Source organism: Euprymna scolopes, chromosome 26, assembly GCF_053919585.1.
Source record: "Euprymna scolopes isolate OS-2025 chromosome 26, ASM5391958v1, whole genome shotgun sequence".
In the NCBI taxonomy this organism is placed as follows: domain Eukaryota; kingdom Metazoa; phylum Mollusca; class Cephalopoda; order Sepiida; family Sepiolidae; genus Euprymna; species Euprymna scolopes.
The window spans coordinates 6,363,944-6,376,396 of record NC_136507.1 but is presented as its reverse complement, the minus strand read 5'-3'; positions in this window follow the sequence as shown (position 1 = coordinate 6,376,396).

Here is a 12,453-nt window from a genome sequence, read left to right as displayed (position 1 = left end):
TTTTTACATATTTTGTGGTTTATGGGTGTGTAGTAGGTTTTTGGAATTGGTTAGTGGGGATGCCTGGTGGTATTGTGGCTGTGTATGTGGTAACGGATATAAGGAGGGGAAAATATGTGGAGAACGTATATAAGTTATATAAATTTTATAAAGTTTTTTAAAGTGCGATGTCCGGGGTTTGTATTTTCTATACAAGTTGTATAATAGCTATGTACATGTTAGTGTGAGAGGTAATATTCTGATGGTGGTATTATGTGTTTTTATTGTTGGACAATTTTGTCAGGAAATTGTTTTCCTTCTCTGAGGGGCACATTATGAAAACTTCCGATTTGACATTGATCCAGTTTATATAGTGCTATAATGCAATGGTTCTCAACCGGGGTCCATGTGGACCCCCATGGTACATGTAACGTTAATATCGGTTCAGTCCTCCTTCAAGATAAACTGTTGATATATGTTCTTTGGTTTCCTTTACATTAATGAAAAATAAAATAAGCTATAAGGGTTCACCAAAATACATTAAGAAGAAAAGAAAGTCAGGATTAAAAAAAGGTCGAGAACCATTGTACTAGAGTCTTGGAACTTACATATAGTAGTTATAGTAGCAATACCAATTTTTCGATTATCTAAAGGTGTCATTATAAGCGTATAGTCTTTGGTCGAATGTTCCAAACGTAATCCGAATATATATTTCGGCTTCATCAGTGTTTGTGCATTATTTAAGTTTGGCTGTATTGTGCATCTTCTTATGAAAGTGCTATCTTCCCCTAAGTATTTCGGGTTAGGTAGATTATAGGCTACCAACGAACCTACGGAGGGTTAACAGAAATAACTGATTTTAATCGTGTTTCTCTTTAAAGGTTTATGGAGATCGTTGGATAGTAGAAAGTATTTGTTAATAAGAAAAAGAAGTTATTTGTCGATCTTAAATGTTACATTGAGAGGAAAATGGGGTAAACCAGGTAATATTCCTTTTCTTACTGGGTTTGTGTATTCTCATTTGTTTGAGTTTTTTCTTTATATATAAAGGTAGGAATGTTTATATAATGATATATTTGTATTAGATGATCTTCCATATGAGGGCTATATTTAGTTTTATTTAGTTCTAGGAAAACTGGATAAAATGAGAGTGGAAACTCTCCGTGAAAATTCAAGTCCTTCCAATTTCTGTAAAATGTAAATAATTAGTATTCAGCACACTATTCGCCAAATTTTAGTTATAGTGAAGTATTTTTAAGTGTTTAAGGTTGCAAAAATATGTGCAAAACTTCTCATTTGAAAATTCAATGAGATGTGCTTTTAATTTGGTTCATCAATTAAGGAAGAATCCTTAAATTTTAATTTTTCTTTTAAATTTCAGACATTATTTTTAAATCAAAATCTTGTAATGGATGAAGATTCTAGGCATGAAGTTTAGTACGACTATAATTTCATTTCAATGTTCATAAGAAAGTGATAAAAAATAAGAATTTGAATGCCTACTGAAGATACTTGAATGCCTACTAGACACTATCCTCGCGTGTCTTCAGTCTCTCTGTATAGGGGTTTGTCAGAGACCCTGATATGAGGATACTTCTAATTAGAAGTAAACCCTGACCAAATATATTTTAAATGGTGTGTTGTCTCCTCATTTAGCATGTCCTCAGTGTTGCAGACCCCACTTTATTAATAGAAAACAGCTTTTAATGAAAAATAATATGTTGACTATGAGGAATCATATATATAAAAATATAAAGAAAAATAAAAACACATACTAGCAGGCCGCCACTCAGGATAAAAGGGGCTCCTCATACGGGAAGGGGTAAACAATGGTGTAAGCCTCCTAGTTTCTAGAAGTGGCACTCCAATCATAACAGAAGCCAATCAGGTTCAACCATAACAGATGCCCTGGCCCCCTAGCTCAATCATTTTTAGCAACAAAATATAACAAATAACCAGGCCATGGACTGTTGTTCAAAAGAAGATGAGCTGATCCATATGGACTGTCTGGGCCCATGACACTGTAACACCAGGAACTACTTTGTTGAATGACTCCTCTCTCAACACCAGCAAGGTAACAATGAAAAAAAACTGCAAATCACTGGATCTTGCTATTACCAACACCTATACCGGCACCACTACTTTAGGAACTGCCGGAACCGACAGATGAGCAGTTAGCCTTGGAAGACGAGCTATGTGACACCATTGAGGGGGTTCAGAGGATGGATGAATACCTCAGATGCGAAAAGTAGAAACTACCAGAGCTACTAAGGCAGTGATAAAAAGTGTTAATGCTGATCTCCCGAGACTTGTCCTATACAAAACGCGCCTCACAGAGCTGAACCAGATCTCTTAAGCTGCAGAACTATCCATTGTTAAAAAACGATCCTTAAATGGGAGTCCAGAGCACAAAACACAACACCTGGAAATGGAAGCTCTAAAATCAGCTGAACCTTTGCAGAAAGGAATCGTCTCTTATCAAATAATTACTTATCGACCCTGCAGTATAAAGAGGGCTTAAAAACATCATCTGCTAAGTGTAAAATATGGGACAAAAGTAGGAGAGTTGAAGAACGCAGCAAGAGAACTAGAGGGCAAGATCCCAGCACTTGCTAAAAGAATAAAGAAAACGAAAACAAGAATAGAGCAAAATCTGAAAATAAACGGTTTAAGCAAAATGCGCGACTATTCAACTGAACTGAAGCTTAATAAGAGGGCATAATAAAAGTAGAAAAACAATCAGAAAAAAATTATTGCTTGAAAATTACTTAAAATGAAATGGCTCAATGGGTGTTGCACCGAAAACAAACCAGAAATGTCAGAACCAGAAATAATATTTGGTAAAACAAATTACAAAAAGTCTGGCAACCTACAAAATTTTTGCTTCGCCATACTATTGAGTGACGAAGAGGTAACACCAGCATGGCTGTTGAAACACAACCCCCAATCTGCTGTATCACTACGATCTACACGCTCTTCACTGGCCTAGTTACAGAAACCATCCTCTCCTCTGGGGAATAGCTGGAAAAAGTACAATCAGAGTGCAAGAAGAATTGTTTCGGCACTGAGAACCAGGTGTTGATTAATAAAACCATTCTTAAGAGTCGTAGAAAGAGGCAAAGGAGCGTAAGCATAGCTTGGATTGATTACCAAAAGGCATGTGATTGTGTGTCCCTCACGTGGCTACTGCAGTGCCTTGATTTATATGATCCATCCAGTAATCAAAGAGACCATGTTTGTAAATATAAAAATGTGGTAAACAACCATGGCATCAAACCACACTAATAAAACTGTAAAAGTCTTCAATATCAAAATCAGAATCATTCAAGCTGGTAGCCTCTCTCTTTTACTCTGCTGCTTACCGATGGATCCATTAATAAAAGCTGGAGTGCCATCTGAGCCAGGATCACCAAGAACCAAGAGTCAACCACCTGCTCTTCATGAATGGCCTCAAGATGTATACCAGCTCAGATGGTGACTTAAGTCGACTCTTACAGAGATATTGGAATGAATATACGAGATAGCTAGTGAATGTCTTGCATCCTCAGGTTGAACAAACTAATAAGAAAAATGTTTTAAAAAATAAACATTTCTGTTCGGAGAATTATTTTACTTGTCCTAGGTTTTTTTGTTTTGTTTTTTTTTACATGGTGGTCACCACTTATCAAGGCCCGGAAGCCACTCATGGATAAGGGCTGGACTATTCTTATAGATTATGTAGATGTATACAAGGATAGTTAACTATAACTTTTTTAGCTAGCTAGATGTTAACAGACTGACACGTGCATGTCGTTGTCATATTTACAATGTGACCTTATATGTGCAACTCAGACATTTTAAACATACTGATGACAAAGAAGTGATGAAATTTCCAATTAATCATTTTGGCTATGAACAAAGTGTAGTATCTGTTCTGATATTACGGTTCATCTTTTCTTGTTCTCGGTCAATGAAAGAGAACTCATTCTAGACTGAGACAGTTTTTTGTCCCAATCTAGAGTGCCTTTTTGGGAGGAGATGGATTTTCCTCGCATAAAAATCTCTCTTTGTAGAGAGGCAAGTAAATAGGGACACCAAGTGACAACAAGCCTCGGATTTTTTTTTCCTTGCCCTACATTTATTACCCGTCCCAAACCTTTACTGCCCAGTGCGCTCTACTATTTACTCAATAGACAGAAGGTAATGTGTTGGATTCATACATTTTCTAATGATATTAGTAAAAATCATATCACAGCTCGATTGGGATTTGAACACAGCGAGCCGAACACATCGCCTGCCATAAATTGATATTATAGGAACATACCTTCTTCATGTAACACGTATATAAGCAAACCGCACACACATCCATGCATTCAACTTTTAAGCAACACATCAGTTATCGCCCCTGTGGTAACCTCTGCTTTGCCCAACAGGTGGTACTCCGCATTTCCCCTTCCGCTCTCTCTCTCTCTCTCTCTCTCTCTCTCTCTCTCTCTCTCTTCTTCCTCTTTCCACTCGAGACATGGAGCTGACAACACGTGTTTGCCTTCAATTCAAACCTTAAATGTGAGTGGCACGCAAATTACGCCCATGCCTCGACAAGACGTTTATCTACATACAACCAGTTTATAAACCCACAAACTGGTAAATCGCGACATTAAAACTATTCGATGCAGGAAGTCATATTCGTCGTTCACTAAAATCGTGACTTCCACGGCGTCTTCGTTTGCACATCAACAATTAAACATTCTCCTCGACGAGCACAATAAGAAAAAATAATAAAGAAAAAAAGAAAAGAAATATCTCTTTTCTCGACAACTACGTGTGTAGCAAAAATGGCGTGAACCTCTGATAAACACACGCATTTCTTCTCACCACATGTGCGCACAGAAGGAAAAAAAAGGTAAAAAATAAATGAATAACTTCTTTACAACACTCGAATCTTTTCTTCGCTGTCTATATAAATAATTATATTTTTTCCGCCATGAGTGCATATATATATAAAAATTAATCAGCTTTTCAATTTCATAATGGAGAACATGTGGCAACAAGCCACCGAAAAACTCAAATAGCGATTCTCACTCCAATTTCCGTCATAAAATGGAAGGAGCAAGCGACATTAAGCCACCGCGCGATTTAAAAAGAAAATAGCAATAATTTCATCTTCATACGTTAACACAAAGGGAACAAGAATTGTTATGTGCGTATACACACACGCGACTCGCGTTGTCTCGTCAACAAATCATCTCAACAACACTGAGTTTTTTTTAACTTCATATCGATATTTGAAATAAGTCAAGCTCAAATTGTTATGGCATATCAACTCTTTCTGACATTAACTCACAAAGATGCTCACCAAACACTGTAAACTTCTGGATCTCACAACAAGTCACCTCACTGAAGTTCCCCAGCCAACATGAGTAATCTGCATCACGCACACTAAGACACTCATTCCTGGGCGTTCAAACCCGTACCGACCCACTGAGTACGCCGATCACCTGAACAACGTCGACACAGTTTTCTACGAACGGGCCGATTTCCTTGCAGACCTACTTGCGACCGTAAGCACGTAGTCGACCAACGCGAATTAACTTCAACACATTTTGCTAACCCTTGCGCACGCTTCATAGACTCCGCGGCAATACAATCTATGACCGCAACACTCGCATTCAAACTCACAAGTCGTTCCTGTGACCATTCCACAGTTACACAACCTTTTCAACTCTCTTTGTGATATTTTTCTTTCGTAAACCTTTTTACTCCTCTAGTCTCCGACTAATTAGTGAGGGAGTATTATAGGAACATGCCTTTTTAATGTAACATGTATTTAAGCAAACCGCACACACATCCATGCATCAGTTATCGCACACACATCAACGCATCAGTTATCGCCTCTGTGGTAACCTCCATTCCCCTTTTGTTCTCTCTCTCTCTCTCTCTCTCTCTCCCTCTCTCTCTCTGTCTCTCTCTGTCTCTCTCTCTCTTTCCACTCGAGACATAGAGCTGACAACACGTGTTTGCCTTCAATTCAAACCTCAAATGTGAGTGGCACTCAAATTACGTCCATGCCTCGACAGGGCGTTTATCTTTTCTCAAGACAGGTATGAAATTAGTATAAACAAACTCTTACACACACAATGAACTTCCAACGTATGCTTCGACGAACTCTCACGTACATTCACGCACACACTCATGCATATAGATATGCACATATGTAGATAAGAATAGCTACATATACGGGAATTTATCGTGAGCTAGATCGATACATGATGGGGATCAATCGCTCGAGAAATTTACTATAAATGTATGTCGTGCTGAAGTATTGGCATAATCAGCTTGAGTATCTGCGCAGTGTTCCGCACTCATAACAAAAGACAAACTGACACGAGATGCTCTGATCAGCATTTGTTACATCAGAATTTTTCGCTCGCTTGAATGAATGCGTTTATAAAGACTTCTAATGGCAACAGCATCCCTAAAACCCAACCTTTTCTCCACATATCAGCGAGAGTGTCAGATCTTCCCAGTTAAAATGCATATGGTGAAAATCCAGAGAAATCAACATCAAGATTCATTGGCTCTTCGTGTGGTCAGCAAAGACAGAACTGCAAATAAATGAAGTGAGGACCATACCTTCCTTGACTTTGCAACCACTTGACATTTCTTCTCTGGTCGTTGTGGATTAAAAAATGGCAATATTACAGATATAATAAAGTGTCGATTCGCTCAACAACAGCAACGATTACAAAAGCGACGAATGTTGTTTTTTAAGTATCGATTCTCTACTGGGGAAAAGCTCAGATCAGCAATTTCTCTAAACCAATCACAAGTGCGGGAAATTTCACTACCGAAGTTTCGCACGTAATATTAAACACAAACACAGAGCTTCCATTTTCATATTTTTGTTTTGAACTAAACAAGCCCAGACAAGCACACAACCCTTATAAACCAAGCTTATCGAACTCACGTACAGACGCAATATCAATTAAAATTGTACTCTTACCAAAGACATCAGACTGCAAACCACATCATAAGTGAATATGGCTGAAAATACATAGCAGGTTTGACTGGGAAGTGTGCAATAGACTACACTTTAACATATAGACAAATGATACAGGAACAAACCGGAACCAGTATTCGAAAACGAATAATAAAAACTCATCTGATCATGGGAAGATAAAACTGAAACCCAAAGAAACACCACATGTTTTACGTTACTTAACTATTTCAAGCATATTCAAGCATCTTCCTAGCATGTGCTATATACTCTACTTTGTCTTCTGTGCCGTGAAATGTTTCTTTTCTCTGACATGTCTAAATTATGTTTGAGATGTAATGATCGCAAAAAATCCAAATGTTCCCATCTTTATATTTTACTGAGCTCATAGAAACTGCGTTCGTGAACCGTGGTATTCATTGTTCATGGCTTTTTATATATTTGAGCCCAACCCTGGCCAAAAATGGGGGGTGACTTATAAATAGCAGCTTAGCGCATGTTATAGGATTGAAGTCAAGGGGCGAGAGTGCGTCAGTCCCCGCACGTGACACCATGGATAGGTGCGATCCCATCAGATTTCACAAACCCTACCAACAATCTGTCGAATCAAATTAACACTTACCTGCATAAAGTGGTTCATTAATCGATATGTAAATCGTGCAATAATTTCAAAAAGATTATCCACTCATGGACCAGCAACCAATAAAAACACAGAGATGTGACTTTCTCATTTGAGCAACTTTTTAATTAACCGACTTTTTATTGTTCTTTTCATTTTAGTTATTTGTAGCTCATCTGGAAAAAATAGACATACTTACTAAGATGCATAAGTATATATATATATATATATTTCATGGAAAAATGCGAGCATGAAAAGTACCATATTAAGCTTAAACATGGAAAAGTTGTTAAAACTGGAAAAGGACAATATGTTCTAGTAAAAGAATTTTACACTTTTATAACTTAAATTATTGCAGCATTAAGAACTGATTATATAATGTTATAAATTGATTTTTTTTATTCTAAATGCTACAATATTTTAAGTTATGAATTAATTATATTTTTACTAGAATATCTTGTCCTTTTCTTTTCCAGTTTTAACAACTAGTCATTTACTTTTCCATGTTTAATCTTAACCATATTACTTTTTATGCTCGAATTTTTCTATGTAATCACTGGTTTGCTCAGGTTTCCAGTAAATTCACTTGTTCTTTGTTTAATTTCAATCTTATTTTTGTCCCCATAGACATAACATACACGTATGTAATAACAATATACGGCACTCGTCTGCTTTCAATAAAATCCCCCCAATTATTTCCCTTACATGCTTTCATTTTCTCTGTTTCACTTGTTACCTCTCTTTTCGCGAGAGCGGTGAATTGGTAGCAACAGTCGCCGCTGCAGCGACGTGGTTGCTATGGAAATAAGTCATAAAAACGTCGCTCACCTCCTTACATTTTTTACGATTTTGAACACCAGTAAATTCATCATAACTTTGTTTTTACTGAACGAAAATTGAATTGAAAAGGTGATCTATAAACTGTAATAAGTGTTTGAAATTTGGTCGAAAAATGAATGAGCAGTAAAGCTTTAAAACTAAAACTGTCTCTTACCCATATATTCAAACACTACTATGCTTGAATTATATATATATATATATATATATATATATATATATATATATATATATATATATATATACACAAGCAATCAGTAAAGATCAAGTTTAGAAGCGAATAGGTTCTGCAAACTTAGAGTAAATATAAATATTAATATTTATATAGTACTTCCCACCAAATAAAAAGGCTCAATACAACCAAGATAGGAAATAGAGCTTGTTATAGAAGAACAAAATTAAAGACTGTATAAATAAATGTTACATTAATTTTTTTGTTCGACAGGATACTCAAAAAGGTACATTGAAATTTGCTTAACCCACGGAGTTTCAAAGTGTCAGAGAAAAGATATTAGCAAATGAATATTATAGCGAAGCTATGAATTTGCTGATACTGGCATTAATTGTAACATCATTATATTAAGACTAGTCATAAATACAAAAAAACAAAACTTTTTTGTGCAAAGGGTTTGTAAAATGGTGAAAAAATGTAAGAAATCAGAGGATATATTAAAAGTTAAGGATTAAGAAAACAGATGAAAAGATATAGAGATATCAATTATTATCAATATGTAAAGATGATTTTTATCATCTTTACATATTGATAATAATTGATCTCTCTATATGTTCCCATACGAAAAATCCGGAATTATGCAATTGACACGCAGACTCAAATTAAATTCCAACATGATTTTTGTTATCCAAAAAGTTTCTAATAATCCGAAAAGTTTCTAATAATCCAAAAAGTTTCTAATAATCCAAAAAGTTTCTAATAATCCAAAAAGTTTCTAATAATCCAAAAAGTTTCTAATAATCCGAAAAGTTTCTAATAATCCAAAAAGTTTCTAATAATCCCAAAAGTTTCTAATAATCCGAATATGTGGAATCCAGGTTTACAGAAAAATCCGTTTGTAAGCATTTATGACTAGTTTTCATGTCTGCAGTCCCAGCAAATCCATAATCTCGCTATAATATTCATTTTTTATCATTTACAGAGTTTATATTGAATTACTTTACAGTAATAGGACCTCATATTTTGACGACGTGTTTTACGCTAACATTTTAACATGTTTTCAGTTTATGGACGTATATTTGAGAAAGAGGATGAAGCTGTAGGAAGAGAGACAATATAGAGAGCGACCGGTAAATCTAAATTCCTTTTTATTCGAAAACAATTCAAATTGTCAACCGAACAAATTGGCTGTCATTTTATATTTAAACGAACCGAAATTCAATTAATTTTGGAATAAATAACCAATGCAAAGCAAATAAAATAAAAATACTTTTTTTTAGTTCATTCGTTTTCGTTTTTTTTTTTTTCTTGGTTCTTAAATACTCGCAAGTTTGTCTTTTGTTATATTTTGGGGGGTCTTGCGTTTTTTTATTTTATTTTTTTATTCAATTATTGATTCGCGTTTTCATAATTTATTCATATTTTTTCTCTATTTTGCGATTTTATTTCACCTTTATTCCCTCTCCGCTCTCTCTCTCTCTCTCTCTCTCCCTCTCTATATCTATCTCAACTTATTTTTTTCCTCTCTTTTATCTCCGTCGTTTGGAAAGATATGAACTTACCTTAACAAAATATATGTGCGGTTTTTCTCACTTTATATTATATATAAAGGGAGAAAAACAGCACATCTATAAATAATAAAGAATAAAATAAATAATTCGTATATCTATACTCCTATAAATTCGTTTTTCTTTTGTGTGTATTGATATTCGTATTAAAACCCTATTTTCTATTTATTTAAAAAGAAAATACAATTTTCTTATATATGGGCTGTGAAATTGCATTCACTAGCAAAACATCTAGCTAATTTGCATATTCTTTTAAACATTCATTTTAATTAATTCCCTATTAGTTGCTTCGGTTTTCTAATGGGATAATCATCTTCATTATTACGTGTAATTATATTCAAGAAGATATTCTACATGATTTATACTTGCATAATATTTGCGTAAAAAGTGTATAGTAAACACAAAATTGTTTCCATATATATTTATGTATACGTATATATTTTTGTTTAACAAATTTTGCCTACTAAACTCCTCCTAGAGTTTTTGGTCTACAGACATGAAATTTCATATATAAGGTATTTGAATCCATGCAAAATTTATGTTTGGGTTTTAGCCCGGAAAAATCGGTGCACCAGTGTGAAAATTAAAAAAAATAAAATTTGCCAGGTGAAGGTCGAACGCCGGCATTACGAATGCATAACGTCGTAGCTATTGGTTCATGTTTTAATTTTTAGCCTTGCAGTAAACATGTTTTCATAGCCCAGCCATTGGCAGCAGAGACAAAATAAATCGTTAGCTGAATGTTTTGGTTTCGAGTCTCGGTGGTGGCGCATAAGTCTTTTTTTAATACTTCTTAAATCATTACTATATATTGCATCCAATCTATCTATCTATCTATCTATATATCTATAAAAGTAAAAATGTCTGTCTGTCTTTTCTCTATGGTAGTTAAGGAAGACTATTATACAGAAAAACATTACTTTACATATTCACACTTTTTAATATATACATATGCACATAACCTTATTGGTCCTGGATATGACCTTAAATTATATCCAATGGTGAGGCCCCAGCTTGCAGGCCTTAGAGAGTGTGGGGCCACCCTTTAATTGCCATTGCTCCCAGGTCCACTCTGATCCGGAGTGGTAGTACCTGTTAGGGTCCCAACTATGGATTAAATAGAAACCGACTTTAAAACAACAAACATATTCTATTTAAAAAAAATTTCTTCCGAATCTTTTGATTCGGCATTAAATAACCTGAAAAGGGTTGATATGCCGTAAAACAAAAACAACCAAACAAAACATAACCTTATGAACAGTACATATGGCCCGAGCAAAGCCGGGCGGAACTGCTAGCATATCTATAAAAGTGAAAGTGTGTTTTTTCTACACAATATCTCTGTCAATTTTCAGTCTACAAACTAGAAATTTTATATACAGGATACTGAGCTTTGGGAAAATCTTCGTAATCGGTTTTCAGCCAGAATTTGGCTGTTAAGGGGGGCAATGTTGAACAATTAAACCTTTGAAATCTCTACCAAACTCCTCCGCCAATTTTGGGCTTAAACACTTGATATTTTAGGTATAGGTTCCTTGAACATGGGTCTTACTTAATAATTCGATTTGAGCCCAAAACAGTAAATGTTTAGGGGGCATAATAGGGATCAAAGTTAAAAAAATTGACCGCTTTTATCTATTTAAATATTTTCTTTTTTGCTCAACATACACCTCCAAACACCCGGGCAACGCCGGACTGAAATGCTAGTATATATATATATATATATATATATATATATATATATATATATATATATATATATATATAGGGTGCGTTCTGTGTTTGAGAACATTTATTACATTTTAAGGATGATAACAAATGCAAGCAACAACACATATGTAATTAAAGAAAACGACATTGTACATAAGCAACACTCTTATTTATTTTCATTCTATGAAACCTCCTTCAGCTTCAATTCAAGCCCTAAACCTTTGGAAGAGGCGTATAAGATGGCCCTGGTCGATGTTTTCCATTACTCTGATTATGGATGCTGTCAGGGAATCTTTGGTGTTGTGATGATGTCTATTAACATCTTTCTCAAGTAATAATCAACGGATTAAGGTCTGGAGAACTTGAAGGCCACAAGTTAGAGGTAATGTGATCATGAAAATGTTCCGCTAACCATTCTCGAGTGATTTAAGCCTTATGTGATAGTGCAGTTTTGTTGAAAAATGTAGGGCCTTCCATTTTTTGACTCTATCGATCTATGGCTCGACAACAGAATCCAGGACATCAATATAAGCAGCAGAATTGACTTTTAGTCTTGTGGAAAGAAACGTGGTGGCATCACATGTCCTTTGTT